An 18572-nucleotide genomic window follows, 5' to 3' on the forward strand; every position below is an offset into this window, starting at 1 on the left:
CTGATCCACTCTTGAGACATTTTTGTTATAATTGGTTTGCCAAAATTGACAGAGCACAACTTGATTTGTTGGTTTTCATGTTTAGTAGAAGTATGATAGTGAGTTTTAAAGAAATCTCAATAAATAGCATTCAATATGTAATGTTTGCTCTGGACCTACATAAAACCAATTAATATAATCAATCAATTAATTGCAACCAGTTGCCTGGGCACTTTCTTATGTTTTTCTTATGATTACTAAAAACATAAAGTGCTCAATTCAGAGTGTCTCCTTGCTACTATACTATTATTTATGTGTGGGTGTATGTATATGTTTATGTATCTATATGTGTGTATTTTACATATATAAGAACTGTGTTTATTTATATCCTGATTAATAGGTCTAGTTTCAAGGTGGAAAGGCCTTCATGACCTTTGAGTATAGTGTTCAGCTTGAGACAGTCCAGCTGGTCTTGTTTGGACCATCAGATCCTAGTTCCCTTTGGCCTTTCTTAGAGGCCACTAGGACAGTTCCAGGATGTGAGAGAAAACTATAGAAGGAAAGAGGAAAACTTGTAGAGAAATATGTAAGACAGAGCTCGATGCCCATTCTTTACAGATTAGGGTATGATACATAGTGATTTTCTTGGTAGAAGTGTCATTTATCTACCTTAGGTGTTTGGAATTTGTATCTAGCATTTGGGCTTCCCTGGTGGCTCAGATGGTAAAGAATCTGCCTGCAATGCAGGAGATCCTGGTTCGATTCCTGGGTTGAGATGATCCCCTGGAGAAGGGAATGGTTACCCACTCCAGTATTCTTGCCTGAAGAATTCCATGGACAGAGAAGCCTAGTGGGCGACACAGTCCATGGGCTTGCAATGAGTCAGGCACAATTGAGCAATTAACATTTACTTAGTAATATGTAACAAACTAGTGATTTAAATTTGTTTTTAACTTATGTAGCTCATGTTCTATTAATAATTTCGAAGACAAGTTGTAAGTATCAGAATGCTTATGACTGAGTCTTAGTTAAAGGTTGGAGAACCTAAGTATTCTACATTCCTGACCAGTGCTAACAGTTACTTACCTTTAATGATACTATTTTACTGATGATGTTACTGGATATTTGTTTGTCCTTTGCAAAATATATTAAACTTCTTTGTCTTATGAGATACAATATGATGCTGTGCAGGCTTTAAAATTAGTTAAATCAGGACTTACATACTGTTTGTCACTAGTGGTATGATCTTAAGCAAGTCATTTCATTCTAAATTCATCTATAAATGGAGACTGTAGTTAGGGCATGCAGTAAATAGTTGCTGTTTTTATTATTCTCATCTTCATCATCATTAACATTATTGCTGTTAATGTTAGAAAATATTAATATCCTGAATATCAATCTATTTCAAATATCTTTTCTTTTTTACTATATATCATACTGATGAAGTTTCAGCTCTCAAGAAACTCATATTCTTTGCTTTTAACCTTTTTGGAGTTGCAGTGAGTTTCACCAGAGTGCAGTCTGAGAGAACAGTCCCTATAAGACTGCTGTCACTTCAGATACCAGTTGTAAGGACACCTCCCCCTCTGCTCCTTTCCTCAGATTTGATAATTCACTAGAAAGGACTCAACAGAACTCACTGAAAGCTATTATATTCAAGGTTTATTACAAGGAAGAGATACAGGTTAAAATTAGCCAAAAAAGGGACATATAGAACAAAATCTGGAGGGAACCAGATCTTCCACCATCTTGGATCTAGTTAGTTCTAATCAGTTTTGGTCATGTCCTAATATCTGTCATTCTTTTAAAGGCTGTGTCCTGCCCCCCTTTCCTTCTTGTTTCACTTAGAACAGGGTCTGGCAGATTAATGGGTTCTATATTATCAGAAACATGCCCGAAGGACTAGGTTTGGAAACTTTCAGCAAATACTGTTTCACCTTGCTATATAACATTACACTGTGAAATGAAATCTTACTTTTTTTCCATGCCTTAACCAAATTCTGTATCATAGCAAAGCCTACTCTGGGTTCAGGTATTGATGAAAAACTTTGCTTTCTCCAGTATTGCTATAAGTATGAATGTTTATTTTTCTTTTCTTATCTCCAGAAAAATCATTAAGTTTTATGTAGTAAAAATGGAAAAAAATGGGGTTATCTGCTGGCATTCTGTTAATTCAATGGTTTTTTTCTGTCAGGTTCATTATACACAGGTGCTCCAAATTGCTGATTGACTAATTGGCAGATATAGACTTAAGTCTAGTCTTTCCTGTTTTCACTACTAGAACTATAACAATCTCAGTGCATTTACATTTTTCTGGTTTGGGTTTTACCTTATTTGCTTATTTAGATTTTTGTTTATGTAAAAATTACATGCAGTAAAATGTACACATCTTGTGTACTCTTAGATGAATTTGATAACTATAAACATTTGTGTAACCTCACTTTCAAAATATAGAGCACTTCCATAATCTGAGAAAGTTCCTTTGTACCCTCTTCCAGTTAGTACCCATGAAGTGAAAGTGTTAGTTGCTCAGTTGTGTCTGATTCTTTGTGACCCCATGGACTGTAGCCTGCCAGGCTCCTCAGTCCCTGGATTAGCCATTCCTGTATCCAGGGGATCTTCCCGATCCAGGGATCGAACCCGGGCCGCCTGCATTGCAGGCAGATTGTTTACCATCTGAGCCACCTACACTTGTGTAATTTCACTCTTCAATAATCTGAAAAAATTCCTTTGTACCCCCTTCCAGTTATTACCCATATCCCATATGCAATTACTGTTCTGATTTGCCACCAAAGATCAGTTTTGCCTGTACCTGAGCCTCATATAAATGTAGTCATATAGTATACATTTTTTATATCTGTTCTGTTTTGATCAGCATAATGTTTTTGAGATTTATCCATTTTGTTATGTTTATCTGTAACTTATTCTTTTTTTATTGCTAAATAAATTCCATTGTACTAATACACCACAGTTTTTCCATTCGTCTATTGGTAGACATTTGGATTATTCCCATTTTTGTCTGCTATGGCTAAAGCTATGGTGTACAGTTTGTGCATCTTTTTGTGGACATGGATGTTTATTTCTCTTGGCTTAATACCTAAGAGTGGAATTGCTTGGGTCGTAGAGTGTTTTTAACTTTAAGAGATACATTTCAAGTAATTCTTCAAAGTGGTTGCCCAGTAGGAATACTTATTTCTACTTATGTTGCCAAACATCTTTGAGGAGGCGACTTAGTAATAGCTTCATGACATTTTTTTCTTTGAAATTATTGCATTCCTTTAGCAAATTTGAAGCAGCTTCAAAATCAAAATTCTTTGACAATATAAAAGGAAGAGCTGTTGCTTAATTTGTTGGATTATCCTCAGTAACTCAGATGGAAATGGCAACATTGATATGGTTTGATTATTGACTTTTCCAATCCACACATTTCAAATTACTACAGAAAAGATGCTCTAAATATTGTTTAAATACAGAGATTCTTTGAGGACTTGTTTATAGTTTGAACATATTTTCATTTTCATCATTATGCTTTGTCCTGGAAAGTCTATAGGTAATTAAGAGGATTTCTGTTGATTAACAGTGGGTGTATTTTGTGGAATCATTTGTTTGTCCTCAGCACCTGGTAGTCTTATAATCTGTACTATTAAATGAGACTGAGCAATAGCAAGTGTTTAAAAATAGCTAAGTAATTCGGATCCTTTATTTTCTTTAGACATTAAAGAAGAAGAGAAATTCTGACAATAATAATTTAGGTAGATTTATATGACCTTAGAATGTTTTTGGTGTTACGAATAGCTAGTAATTTTAAGGAATTTTTGAGCTTGAACCATGTAATATTTTAATATTAATCTAGTGTCCATTGTTTGAAATCTAGTGTCCAGAGGTTGAAATTGTTGAGAGTTGACTTCAAGAGAGATAATGTAATGTGTTTTACTGTTTAAGAATACTTAATGATGTCAGGGAACTATATTCAATATCCTATGAGAAGCCATAATGGAAAAGAATATATATATATATATATATATGTATGTATGCATGCATAACTGAGTCACTTTGATGTATAGCAGAAATTAACACAACATTGTAAATCAATTATTCTTTAGTAAAGTTAAAAAGAAAAATACTTGAAGTCTACTAAATCTTACCATCTATTATGTGAAGTGTTAACATGGAAGAATGCTAGGGAAGTTAAGCATTATTCAGAGTATAGGTATATATACATATGGAAGATTTATTTTACATTTGAGGTTTTAGAGGAATATGGATTATCACACTGAATGTAAATGAGCACACAAATTTTTTTTACAAAACACTACCATAGGAAAATTACCCCATGTCAAAAATGCTCACTTATCAAATCATAACTGATGCCCCCCATTATATATAAATCATCTCAGTAGTGTACAATTTTTGTTTAATAAAAAGTTCAGTTCCTTTTGAACACTCCCAAAGACATTCTATGGTATCATCACCCTGATACCAAAACTGTCACACAGAGTGTCAAAAAAGAAAATTACAGGCCAGTATCTTTGATGACCATAGACACGAAAATTCTCAACAGATTATTAGGAAGCCAAATCCAACAATGCATAAAACCACAACCAAGTTGGATTCATCCCAGGGTCATAAGGATGGTTCAGCATACACTGATCAATCAGTGGATACACCACATCAACAAAAGAAAGGATAGAAACCACATGATCATCTCAATAGACACAGAAAAATTTGCCTTTGATAAATCACATCCATTTAGATAAAAACTCTAATGAAAATTGGTAGAGAGAGAACATGTCTCAACATAATAAAAGCCATTTATGACAAATCAACAGCCAGTATTTGAGTGAATGGTGAAAAGCTGAAGATATCGCTAATTATTAGAGAAATGCAAATCAAACTAAAATGAGGTGCCACCTCACATTTAATGGCCACCATTAAAATATTTACAAATAACAAATGCCAAAGAGGGAATGTTCTTACACTGTTGGTGGGATTGTAAATTGGTACAGCCACTATGGAAAACAGTATGAGGGTCCTCAAAAAACCAAAAATAGAATTGTCATGTGATCTAGCCATCCCACCCTTGGGCATATACCCAGACAAAACTATTATTCAAAAAGATACACGTACCCCTTTGTTCATAGCAGCACTGTTTATAATTGCCAAGCATGGTAATAACCTAAATGTCCATTGACAGATGAATTGTAAGAAGATGTGGTATATAAGAATATATATATATATATATTTATACACACACTGGAAGGTTACTCAACCATCACAAAGAATGAAATAATGCCATATACAACAACATGGATGGACCTATAGATTATCATACTAAGCAAAGTAAGTCAGAAAGAGAAAGAGAAATACCATATGATATCACTTATATGTAAAATTAAAATATAATACAAATCAACGTATCTGTGAAGCAAAACATATTCATAGGTATAGAGAACAGGCTTGTGGTTGCCAGGAAGTGTAGGTAGGGGAGGGAAGGAATGGGAGTTTGAGATTAGCAGAGGCAAACTACAGATATGGGTGAATAAATAAGAAGGTTCTACTGTATAGCACAAGTAACTACATTCAGTATCTTGTGACAAATCATAATGAAAAAGAATATGAAAAATAATATATATATGCATAACTGAGTCACTTTGCTGTACAGAAGAAATTAATACAACATTCTAAATCAACTACAGTAAGATTTTGTTTTCAGTGCATATGTTGACATATGACCTATGTTTATCCTAGCTATACCCTTTACATAAAGAATTTGCATATAGTGACAAATCAAAAATGTTTTTGTTTGGTGGGGGGGGAACCCTACATTTTTGTCTGCTAATAAAACTAATTGTTTGTAGTAGAATATATAAATTATTTGGTAAATATGTAAACAAAAAAGTATTATTCCTGTGATAATCATAAATCAACATGCTAGTTCCTTCAGTCTAGAATGACTTATCCATTCATGCATGCATACACACACACATAGACATGCCCAGACAAATATAATTTTGTTTTAAAATATATTTATTATTACCACTTTATTATAAAATTATAAAAGTAAAAACTTAATAATTATAAAAATATAGAGAAATAGAAAAAGAAAGGATCTATTTTAAATGTCCTCTCAGATATTACTATTTTACTGATACTGTTACTTCCTGATTTTCAGCTCTGTTCTATGCTTTATTAAATTCTATGTTTGTCACCTGGTTATATCAGTTTTTATCCCTCTTTGCTGCTGCTGCTGCTGCTAAGTCGCTTCAGTTGTGTCCGACTCTGTGTGACCCCATAGACAGCAGCCCACCAGGCTCCCCCGTCTCTGGGATTCTCCAGGCAAGAACACTGGAGTGGGCTGCCATTTCCTTCTCCAATGCATGAAAGTGAAAAGTGAAAATGAAGTCGCTCAATCGTGTCCGACTCCTAGCGACCCCATGGACTGCAGCCCACCAGGCTCCTCCGCCCATGGGACTTTTCAGGCAAGAGTACTGGAGTGGGATGCCATTGCCTTCTCCGTTATCCCTCTTTACCCCATATAATTTTTAGCCATTTCAAATTCATAGTTCTCCAGCAGTACTGTGTCATGCTCTGTGTCTTGGCATATCCTATTCTCTACCTGGAGAATGCTACTACTGAAAACACCTATCATCCCTTTCCCCTTGCCTCCCACTTTTATCTAACTTGGCTAATTCCTAAATTCCACAGTTCTGCTTAAGTTGTTTCACCTCTAGAATAAAGGCCCTTACTGATCTTTTTACCCCTCCCCACTCCCTTAACCTAGTCAGAGCATATGTACCAAGGACATGCAATAGATACCTCTGTCATAAACACTGATACGCTATTGTAATTGTTCAGTTTCTTGAGAGTAGAACTATGTTTTGTTCATTTTTACATTTCCAGTGTCAAGCACAGTATCAAGTGCTTGGCACTTGAAATGTAAAAGATTAACTAACATTGATAGGATGGGAAAGAGAAAGCCTTGAATTGCTCGGAGTACCTGTGCATACATACACACGAGTGTTCTATATTCAAAAAGAAGTTATGATAATTAAACAGTCATTCCAAAGACTACATATTTACACAGAATAAAGGAAAATTTGTTGAGTCTGATTTATGGGCAGGCCTCAGATTTTATACGTTTGACTTTTACATGACTCACACTACGATGATCCCTTCTGAATTAGATTTTGTATACTGAATTTGGACTCTTGTTGATGGATAAATGCACATTTCAGGCTATTCAATACTGGCACTGCCAGCCAGCTGAGTTCAGTTTCAGTGACGTCAACATCTTTATCTTCACAGCAGTGTGGGTTTGTACAATTGTTTGGCTATTTTATTGCGTTTTACCCTTATTCTATACCAGAATAGACACAGGGAAAATTAAAATGATAGTAGGGATTAACAATAGTTTACAGAAAGGATAGAAATCATTAGAGATAATACTGAAAGTGACCCTTTAGTCTTGATTAGGAACAAATTAAAGTGTAGGTGCAAAATGTTGGATATTTATTATACTATATATTATTGAAGCTCATTTATTTAAAAGAAAGTACAATTATGAATTTTAAAACATTTTAGCTGACCTTGAAATTCATTGTTCACCTTCTGCCCTTTCAATTTATATATATATAAAACTCAGAAAAGTTATAGATGACCTGAATTTGGTGTATTTACTTTATGCTAGAAAGTCTGTCTTGGGAAGAATGACACCATTAGGACTGATTTGTCTTTCAAGATGCTTACTTGATTGTTTTTAATATTCTGTTTCAAGTTTGTTTTAATATTCTGTTTCAAGAATAATGGACTCTTCCATTGCTAAGTATTTTGACATGTTTGTGATGCAGGTAATGTTCATTTACAGGCTAATGCGCAGCATTGTCTAGTATTTGCATGTGTGCATGCTCAGTTACTCAGTCGTGTCCGACTCTTTGAGACCCCCATGGACTGTAGCCTGTCAGGCTCCTCTGTGGAATTGTCCAGGCAAGAATACTGGAGTAAGTTGCCATTTCCTACTCCAGGGATCTAATCCAGATCATCTTATTGTGAGATGATCTGATTTCCTTAAAAAAATTTTTTTTTTTCCTGATGGATCTGAAAAATTAAACTTTTCATTCCACCAAGAGGGCTTATTGCTTTTATGTTGAATAATGTTGAATTTTACTTAATTGCCCTGACTTCAACATGACCCCATGGCACAAGGGAGAATATAGGTACCCAAGGAGGTCTGGGGTCACCCCAATATAAGTAACACAGACTGGAAAAATCAAGTTTGAAAATTTTTTTTTGTTTTAATTTCATAGAGTTTTATTTTTCAAATGGAAGTATACAAGGAATTGTCCAAGGATAAACATTAAAATGCTTTATATATAGTCTCTGGGCACATGGATTTAAAGCAAATGGGATTTGTGGAGTTTTCTGTACCTTCAAATATTTCTATTGAAAGTGAAGTTGTTCAGTTGTGTCCGACTCTTTGCGACCTCATGAAGTATAGCCTACCAGTCTCCTCTGTCCTTTAGCCAAAAAAAAAAGTGATAACTTTTTTTTAAGTTGAACCTTAATTCACTCATTGTAAGTAGTATATGTCACATAAATCTGTACCAAAGTGAAAGATATATGTAGAATACCCTACTAAGAAATATTTTTCTTTCCAGCCTTCTAACAGTGTTTGAGGTAGATATTTACATTTGTCTTTTCCTAAAGTGGAAACTAGGGTGTATCAAGGTTAGTGACCTCAGTTCAGTCGCTCAGTCGTGTCTGACTCTTTGCGACCCCATGAATTGCAGCACACCAGGTCTCCCTGTCCATCACCAACTCCCGGAGTTCACCCAGACTCATGTCCATCGAGTCAGTGATGCCATCCAGCCATCTCATCCTCTGTCGTCCCCTTCTCCTCCTGCCCGCAATCCCTCCCAGCATCAGAGTCTTTTCCAATGAGTCAACTCTTCGCATGTTAGTGACCTAGTTCACCTGAATATTAGGTTTGGGTTTTTTTTTTTTTTTTTTTTGCTTTTTATTTTTAATTTTTAAAAATTAATTTATTTTAATTGGAGTCTAATTACTTCACAATATTGTGGTGGTTTTTACCATACATTGACATGAATCAGCCACAGGTGTACACATGTCCCCCCATCCTGAACCCCACTACGACCTCCCTCCCCACCCCATCCCTCTGGGTTGTCCCAGAGTACCAGCTTTGAGTGCCCTGCTTCATGCATCAAACTTGCACTGGTCATCTGTTTTATATATGGTAATATATATGTTTCAATGCTGTTCTTTCAAATCATCCCACCCTTGCCTTTTCCTGCATAGTCCAAAAGTCTGCTCTTTACATCTGTGTCTCTTTTGCTGTCTTACATATAGGGTCATTGTTACCTTCTTTCTAAATTCCATATATATGCGTTAATATACTGTATTGGTGTTTTTCTTTCTGACTTAATTCACTCTGTATAAGAGTCTCCTGTTTTATGGTGTTGTAAACAGTGCTGCAGTGAACATTGGGGTACATGTGTCTCTTTCAGTTCTGTTTCTTTGGTCTGTGTGCCCAGCAGTGGGATTGCAAGGTCATATGGCAGTTCTGTTTCCAGTTTTTTGAGGAATCTCCATACTGTTCTCCATAGTAGCTGTACTAGTTTGCATTTCTGCTAACGGTATAAGAGGGTTCCCTTTTCTCCACACCCTCTCTAGCATTTATTGTTTGTAGACTTTTTGATGGCAGCCATTCTGACTGGTGTGAGATGGTACCTCATTGTGGTTTTGATTTGCATTTCTCTGATAATGAGTGATGCTGAGTATCTTTTCATGTATTTGTTAGCCATCGGTATGTCTTCTTTGGAGAAATGTCCATTTAGTTCTTTGGCCCACTTTTTGATTGGGTCATTTATTTTTCTGGTATTGAGCTGCATGAACTGCTTGTATATGTTGGAGATTAATTCTTGTCAGTTGTTTCATTTGATTATTTTCTCCTGTTCTGAAGGCTGCCTTTTCACCTTGCTTATAGTTTCCTTCATTGTGAAAAAGCTTTTAAGTTTAATTAGGTCCCATGTGTTTATTTTTGTTTTTATTTCCATTACTCTGGGAGGTGGGTCATAGAGAATCTTGCTGTGATTTATGTCAGAGAGTGTTCTGCCTATGTTTTCTTCTAAGAGTTTTATAGTTTTTGGTCTTACATTAGCTCTTTAATCCATTTTGAGTTTATTTTTGTGTCTGGTGTTAGAAAGTGTTCATTTCATTCTTTTACAGGTAGTTGACCATTTTCCTAGCACCACTTGTTAAAGTGATTGTCTTGTCTCCATTGTATATTTTTGCCTCCTTTGTCAAAGATAAGGTGTCCATAAGTGCATGAATTTTATCTCTGGGCTCTCTATTTTGTTCCATTGATCTATATTTCTGTATTTGTGCCAGTACCATACTGTCTTGATGAGTGCTTTGTAGTATAGTCTGAAGTCAGAAAGGTTGATTCCTCCAGTTCCATTCTTCTTTCTCAAGATTGCTTTGGCTATTTGAGGTTTTTTGTGTTTCCATACAAATTGTGAAATTATTTGTTCTAGTTCTCTGAAAATTACCGTTGGTAGCTTGATAGAGATTGCGTTGAATTTATAGATTGCTTTGGGTAGTATACTCATTTTCACTATATTGATTCTTCCAATCCATAAACATGGTATATTTCTCCATCTATTTGTGTCATCTTTGATTTCTTTCATCAGTGTTTTATAGTTTTCTATATGTAGGTCTTTTGTTTCTTTAAGTAAATTTATTCCTAAGTATTTTATTCTTTTTGTTGCAATGGTGAATGGGATTGTTTCCTCAATTTCTCTTTCTGTTTTTTTCATTATTAGTGTATAGGAATGCAAGGGATTTCTGTGTATTAATTTTATATCCTGCAACTTTACTATATTCATTGATTAGCTCTACTGATTTTCTGGTGGTGTCTTTAGGGTTTTCTGTGTAGAGGATCATGTCATCAAATTGATGAAAACTTCTACGGGTGATGGGAGCCTTTATGGAGGCACTGTCCTTACCAGAGAAATTCTTCCTGTGGGCAGTTAAGGTTCACCTGTATCCTCTGGAGAGGTACATATTCCTTTCTTTATATTCCAAGATTACTTTCTTGTTCTTGCAATCTTTGTGCTGAGTAGAGGCCAAAGTACCATAGGAGTTCTTTATATGTTATTTAGGAATCATTGTTGGTGGTTTTGTGACTGCACAGCCATTTGTACCTTCTTTTACCATTGTGCTTTTTTTATGTGGTAGTGTTTTATTGTCTTGCTGTCCTTCCTTGTGTTAATTTCTAGGTTTGCTATTTTGTGTAGACTGTCAGGATATGGAATCTTGGTAGATAGGCATCATTTAAGAAACTCTTTTCTTTGTCATTTTGTGTGTTGTGCATTGGGGGAAAAAAAGACCAATCTCTTGACTATTTAGCTGCTCAGGCCTCTAAGAATTGCAGTGCTTTCTTCATGGGCGGTGACACCCATGAGGTCTGTTTTTCCTAAGAATGATGTTCAGTAGCTGTGAGCTTTTCTATATTCTCTGGCCCAGTCCTCTGGAAACCAAGTCTATATTTTGAAATAGTTATTTGGGCCTAGGATGTTGTAGATCATCAAGAAATGGGATTTTGCATTGTACCTTCCCCAGCTGGGTTATCTGTCACTTGCCTTTGAACATTTTCAGGTGTACCATTCAAATTCTCAAGACCTTTCTTGCAAATCTAGTATGTATGGCTTGGTATGAATTAAATTGGAATTCTGTATGCAGTAAAATTGGCATAAAAAAGAGTAAATTTATTTTTATATGTGATCCTTTAGTAAAAAGTTCACGTTTTAGCCTGATTTGGTCTAATTTTTGTGGATGTTGGAAATCATAAACAGAAGGAGTAGAGGGATAACTACTCTTTTCATGTTTCATATACACAAATATACATTTCAGTATTTTAAACTAGTTTATACAAAGCTTTTGCATATGAACATGAGAAATTTTATATTGGAAAGAAAGCACATGATTAGTTTTACTAAAATATAGTTGCTATTGTTTACTCCAGTTTCTGTCCTTTGCACGAGCTGTGTTTAGGGAGCCTGTTTCTTTACTGGTAATAAAACACAAGGGAAATTTCTGGTATAAGTTAGTATATTTCCTCTAGACTTTTACATTGTCAGGTCATTAATTTTTTTTAAGCATTTTAGTTGCAGAATAGTGTAGTCCTTTGGGAAGAATTGGTAAAATGAGGATAAAATGGGTACAGGATTCCAACAGCTTGAAAATAACACAGTATTTGACCAATATCTCTTTTGTATTCCCTACTCTGGTTCTATTCCAGGAGTCTTGGAAATGTGCCTATGGACTATTTACAGTGAGATTATAAAACTGAATCATGATTTTGGTGAATAGAAGCCAGAGCATGTGGCTCCAGCACCCCAGCTGGCAGTAAGCTCTCCCTAGGTTTATGAATGTAGTTAGATGGCCCCCAACTGTTTACAAGACAGCAGAGGTGAGATCTTTGATTGACAAGTCAGAAATGCATTAGATCATTCTCTCTGCCAGTCTCTGGTTCATGCTGTTAAAAATGTCAGCCTCCAAGTTTGAATGGCAGCCTGAGGGCCTTAGAAGCTTTTTGTTTTCTGAGATGGAAACACAAATTGGATGTGTGCCTGAGCGCTTCATCCTGGGCTGTAATTTCATCTTTTAGCTAAGAACCACAAGGTACATGAGCAAAGCACCCTGTAAACAATAATACTGTGGAAAAAAAAATAAACAAGGTCGTGTTTCTGGTACGTTGATCCGATGGTGTCCTGACCTCTATCACGTTGAACATCTCCACTCTGATTGCTGTTCCCTTTGGCATTACAATGAGAGAAAGAGAGACTGACATAGGAGGAAAAGATTTAAAGTTGCAGTGTCGTTGCACATTCCTTGTATTGGCTATGAAATATTGAACTGTCAGAATGTGACACTTGGTTTTTTAAGCAACCTTTCTTGTTTGAGGTGTTTGCAGTTCATTCCTTTATCCCCCATTTGTCTGTTTTCATTGATAGGGTTGGAAGTAGTTGCCTTAAATGCATGAAAAGGGACAATGTTAAAGAGAAGTGGTGCTGATGGAGCCAACAAATAAACTTAACGCTAGAACATAAATGCAGGCTGTGAGGTGTGGACAAAGGAGACTAGAGTTGGGTTAGTTAACTAATTTGGAGGTTTATGGAATGTACTAAGTTCTAAGGAGGAATCAGCTTAGGTCCTGGTTCTGTTTTTGTGGAGGCAGGAAGTTTGGAAGGTAGTAGTATAAAGATAAGAAATGGAGTGACATAGCTTGTTAGGCTGATAGCCCACTGTATGGCAGTACTGCCGATCAAATAAAAATTAACCCAGCTATGTTATTTATTGCTCTGTTTATCGGAAGTTTTTGTTCATTATTGGAAGCCTTAAACTTTTGGGAAGAAGAAAATACTTTTCTTTTTTTTTAAGTGCAGAATTCATGAATGGATAATAGGGAAGAGCCATTACATTTGTATTAGAATAAGTTAGTGGCACATGAAAAGAAAATTTTCGTTGAAAAAGCCAAACCATAGATTTCTTGGAAAATATTTTCTATTAATAGAAAGTTTCCTATTGCTATTTAAGCTGCAGTATATCTTAAAATAACATTTTACAGAAACAAGTTTTTTTTTCATTCTACAAAAGCAGCTCTTTTGACAGATACATGATGTGATTTTATCTTAATTTGTTTTGGGGACATAGACCTTACAGGTAAGGTTTTAAGTGAGAATGACCTTTTGGAATTCTTGTGGAATATGAAAAAGTAGGAGTTTGTGTGGAAAGTACTTGAATTAATTCATTGATGCTTTTAAAGCACAGCCATTTAGCTTAGTCCTCTCCCTATGCAGATATGAAAGGCAGGAGCTATTCTCTATCATGAATACATAGTGAAATGCTCTGGAAAAATGGTGGCAATCATTCCTGACATTTCTTAATTCCCTGCTTTGAGCTCATGCTTAAAAGAGAGGAGATAATATTTGTAAAATGATGTCCTGCTCCCTTATACCCAAAATTATGTCCTCACAAGGTACAGTGCAGAGAGAGCAAGACAAAAGCGAGGGATAGTGAGAATTACTTACTGTTGTTTTAAGTATTGTTCTGTATTTTTAAAGCATAAATATTGATGTAGATTTTCATTTAAGCTATGAGAACCCAATATCTTGACTCAATGGAGGATTTTTTAAAAAATCATTCTTCTAGAAATTGATTTCTCATTGGCTGATTTCCTGAGGATAAGTAAAAACAAACCATTCTTTCCAGTCTTGAAAAGAGCAAGAGGAGTGCAAGTGCTTAGCTAAGAAATAAGACTAGAAATATGTACATTTATGGCACCTCCTAAATCTTAGCAGAGAGAAAGTACAACAAATTTCTTCTTCCTTCCATGTATTATTATGCAGCAGTCACTATCAAAATGCCTCACAGCCTATGGGCTTTTGTATAGCCATTCCTCCTTAATGATTATCTTTATTACTTAAAGTCCAGGTTTCCCTTATAAGCAAAAATCAGTATATTCATAGAACCATAGAATTTCACTGTTGAAAGTGAGGTCAGGAGACCATCCAGTCACATACAGGAATCCTTTATGAAGTTTTTTTGGCAAAGGGTCATCTAATCTCTATTGATCACTGCCATTATTGGCAAGCTGAATTTCTTGAGTCATCTTGCTTTCTTCTTCACTGTTGGTTCTGTTAGAAAATTTTCTCTCAAGGAGTCAAACTTATTGTTCACCTGCTGATTCTAATTTTACCTTTTGTATAATATAAAGTAATTGTTTTCTGTTTCATGTATTTCTGTGTTTTCTTTTTCATGTATTTCTGTGTTTGAGGATAGCTATCATGTTGCTTATGTTTGCTGTTCTCAGAGTGAATATTCTCAGTTCTGATAGCATTTCTTTGGAAAATGCTAATAATCATTCCTGCTATTTTCATAACCCTGTATTTTGATGGGGAGGGTGTTAATCATTCTGATTGTCCCTCCTTGTGAATGTATTCCACCTTGACAGTGTCCTCGTAACAGTGTGGCATGCATAACTAGAGACAGCACTGCAAAAATAAGTAATAGTGTAGTATACAGTTTGAACATAATTTGGATTATGTAATTTAATTACTGCAGCCTAAAATTGAATATACTTCTTTGGTGTAGATAATGGAAAAATCTCTAGGAACTTAGCCTGAGTGTGTTTCCTCACCTTTTCTTTGAAGTCAGAAAAGCATGTGTAAGCACTTTGACAAATGACATAATGTAGTGGCATATCTGAGTGATACAGGTATTTTAAACCTAGCTCCAGTTCCTGAAGATGGTGAACATCTGCTTAGAGGTATTGTAGAGCTCCACAATGCACTAATTGAATTACTTTTTTCTGGAGTTGCCGACTGCACTAATTGAATTAGAATCTGTGTGTGTGTGTGTGTGTGTGTGTGTGTGTAGCCAAGATAATTCCAACCTTAACGGAAGAGACTGTGAGATATGACTGATGGTGTGTACTGTGCTGCTATCTAATGGCAGTACATGGAACTACTACATGGTCTCCAGGGAAGACAGAATGCAGTCATCTGATCTAGCGTGACCTTAGTCTAACCCCATCCAGTTTAGTTCAGAAGGTCCCAGGATGTATTTTTGTAGTTTTTAATCTAAGAAGAAAGAATGTGATTAATTAACCTATTAAGAATTAAGATATATTTGTTAGGCATAAAGTTTGTTTGTTTTACAAAATATTATCTCAAATATTCAATTGAATTAAAAGCTAATATAATTGGTGAAACAAATCCAAACGTCCTGAGTCAGTGGGTCATGTTCTTTCTCAGTTTGCCTTTCATATGACATAAATGTAAAAAAGAATTACCTTTTAAAAATGTCTTAGCATAACAGAGGAGCTTCCCCTGTGGTACAGTGCACAGTAGTAAAGAATCTGCCTGCCAATACTAGAGACACAAGAGATGCAGGTTTGATCCCTGGGTCAAGAAGATCCCTGGAGAAGAAAATGGCAATCTGCTCTAGTATTCTTGCCTGGAAAATTCCACAGACAGAGGAGCCTGGTGGGCTGTAGCCCATGGGGTCGCAAAGAGTTGGACACAACCGAACAACTGAGCACACACAAAGCATTATAGAAAGTAGTGAATAGGGCTTGTGTTCTTAAATAAAACTTCTTTACAGTTGTCAAAATACTGAGGTCAGTCAATTTAAGGGTGTTATCAAATTTTACTATATATAATTATGCTTACATAAAATTTTAAAATTATTATAGGAAATATTTTAATTATAGTAGTCTCAGAGTAAGTTCTCCAAATTTGTGCTGCTCTAGTTAGTTGTTTAAATTTTAACTTTATTATAAATTTGGGCAAGTTTGAAATTCTCAGAAGTGAAAGAGGCAATTTTCTTCCTTTTCTAAAAACAAAGAACTCATTAATCACAATTTAATTTTTGTAAAACATCATGAAAATATAATTCTCCACAACTATATAAAGCAAATACACTGGGGAGACCTCTGCAAGAATGAACTGTATTTTGATTCAGTGTAACTTGAGGCATCAGTCAGTTCAGTCGCTCAGTTGTGTCCAACTCTTTGCGACCCCATGGACTGCAGCATGCCAGGCTTCCCTGTCCATCAACTCCTGGAGCTTGCTCAGATTCATGTCCATTGAGTCGGTGATGCCATCCAACCATCTCATCTTCTGTGGTTCCCCTCTCCTGCCTTCGATCTTTCTCAGCATCAGGATCTTTTTCAGTGAGACAGTTCTTTGCATCAGGTGGCCAAAGTATTGGAGTTTCAGCGTCCAGTGAATATTCAGGACTGATTTCTGTTAGGCATTCTAACTTATACAATTTTGCCTCACACAGAAATACACGTTTGATCGCTTGATTTGTAGAGTGTATATGTGTACCTGTAATGCCACTTCAACAGTGGAAGAGTGCTATTGGATAACTTTCCTATATAAAAGTTTCAATCTATTATATATGGTCTTATTATTAAAACAAAAAGTAAGTTTTACTGTTCCAATATTTTGTAGGCTAGTTTGGTTTTATTGTAAGATTGAGCTAAGATTGAAGTAGCTCTAAGATTGAGCTACTTAGGTTTCTGAGCTATACAAATAGCATTAATTAAAATGACTAAATACATGATAGACACTCTATATCTGCTTTTAAGGGCATTTTACTGATTTAGAAAATATATATCGACATTATGTAGATGTAAATCTTTACAAATAACATTGCCACTCACAACTAGCCTTAATTCAGTTTAATTCATGTATTGAATACCTTCTGTGTGCTGGGTACTGTGCAAATTACTGGGCATAAATTAAGATTCAGACCCTGTCCTCAAGGAGCTTATAGTTATTTACTAGACATTCATTGAGAGCTTATGTACCAGGCACTATGCATATAATTTGTGGGGACTACTGCTGCTTCCCAGGTGGCACTAGTGGTAAAGAACCCACCTCCCAATGCAGGAGACGTATGAGACTGGATTTGATCTCTGAGTCAGGAAGATCCCGTGGAGGAGTGCATGGCATCCCACTCCAGAATTCTTGCCTAGAGAATCCCATGGGCAGAGGAACTTGACTATAGTCCATAGGATTGCAAAGAGTCAGACACAGTCGAAGCGACTTAATGGCATGCATTTGTTTCATGTATTTTTCTCATTCATTGAGCTAGATAAGGTCTGACTTAGTAGCAGCTCTAAGGAAGCAGTATACCTATTTTCTTATCAGATATAGCTCATGTCAGCAAAAATAGACATCTTAAATGATTTTCTCTTCTGCCTTTACACACCTTCCAAGGGAGCAGTGATGTTTTTGATAGCTTTACATGTAGCTTTAAAAAGAGATGGGTAACATTTATAACAGTGCCTCCTGCTGGTAGATCATAGATGTTCAATCCTGTTGTCTCTAGAATTTGTAGTGCCCACTTGTGGTTTGGTTACTTCAGGGCTTCTTCTAAGGCCCTTAAGTGGGAAAGAGTCTATTGCATACAAGGTATAAAGTGTTTCTTTAAACAGTCTATTTCTAGAACTTAAATTGTCCTGGGACCAGGTCTTGATATAAAAATTCATAGAAGCCTGTTTTTCACAGAGTGTGGTAACTCCTTGCCTAGTGCTGTAGTGTTAAAATTCACAATGGCCAGGTTGTTCTGTAAATTAAACACTGACAGCTACCCTCAGGGGAACAGCCAATGTATTTATGATGATGTGCTGATTACACAAAATACACTGCAAGCAGAAAACAGCTGCAGAGAACAAACCTCTTAAAAAGAATACAATTACAAATAGCACCCTCAGTATTTCTAGTGGTGAGTGTAGAATACAGCATGCTAATGCAGGTTTCTTACTTAGTCTGCCTGAAAACAAAAAATCTGAAGGAGATAAGTTAAATTATGGTTGGTTGCACATGTGGTGCCAAGATTAGCAGTGAAAAAATTCTGTTTCTGAAGAGCACAGCTATGTGTGTACAAATACAAAGTGTGGAGTAGTTTTACCCACCATCCCCCCATTTTTGTTAGTATGCTTTATTAGTGCTTTTCTTATATATATTATAGTAGAGCGTGGCCTTGAGGTGATAAGGGTTCTG

At 35.8% G+C, this 18572-nt stretch overlaps 1 protein-coding gene across 10 annotated transcripts in view; it reads left to right on the forward strand.

Annotated features, from left to right (window-relative positions):
• BTRC (beta-transducin repeat containing E3 ubiquitin protein ligase) overlaps positions 1-18572 on the forward strand; it is a 169363-nt gene that overhangs the window by 57140 nt on the left and 93651 nt on the right. The window lies entirely within an intron of this gene.

This window comes from Bubalus kerabau, chromosome 22 (genome assembly GCF_029407905.1).
Source record: "Bubalus kerabau isolate K-KA32 ecotype Philippines breed swamp buffalo chromosome 22, PCC_UOA_SB_1v2, whole genome shotgun sequence".
Classification (NCBI taxonomy): domain Eukaryota; kingdom Metazoa; phylum Chordata; class Mammalia; order Artiodactyla; family Bovidae; genus Bubalus; species Bubalus kerabau.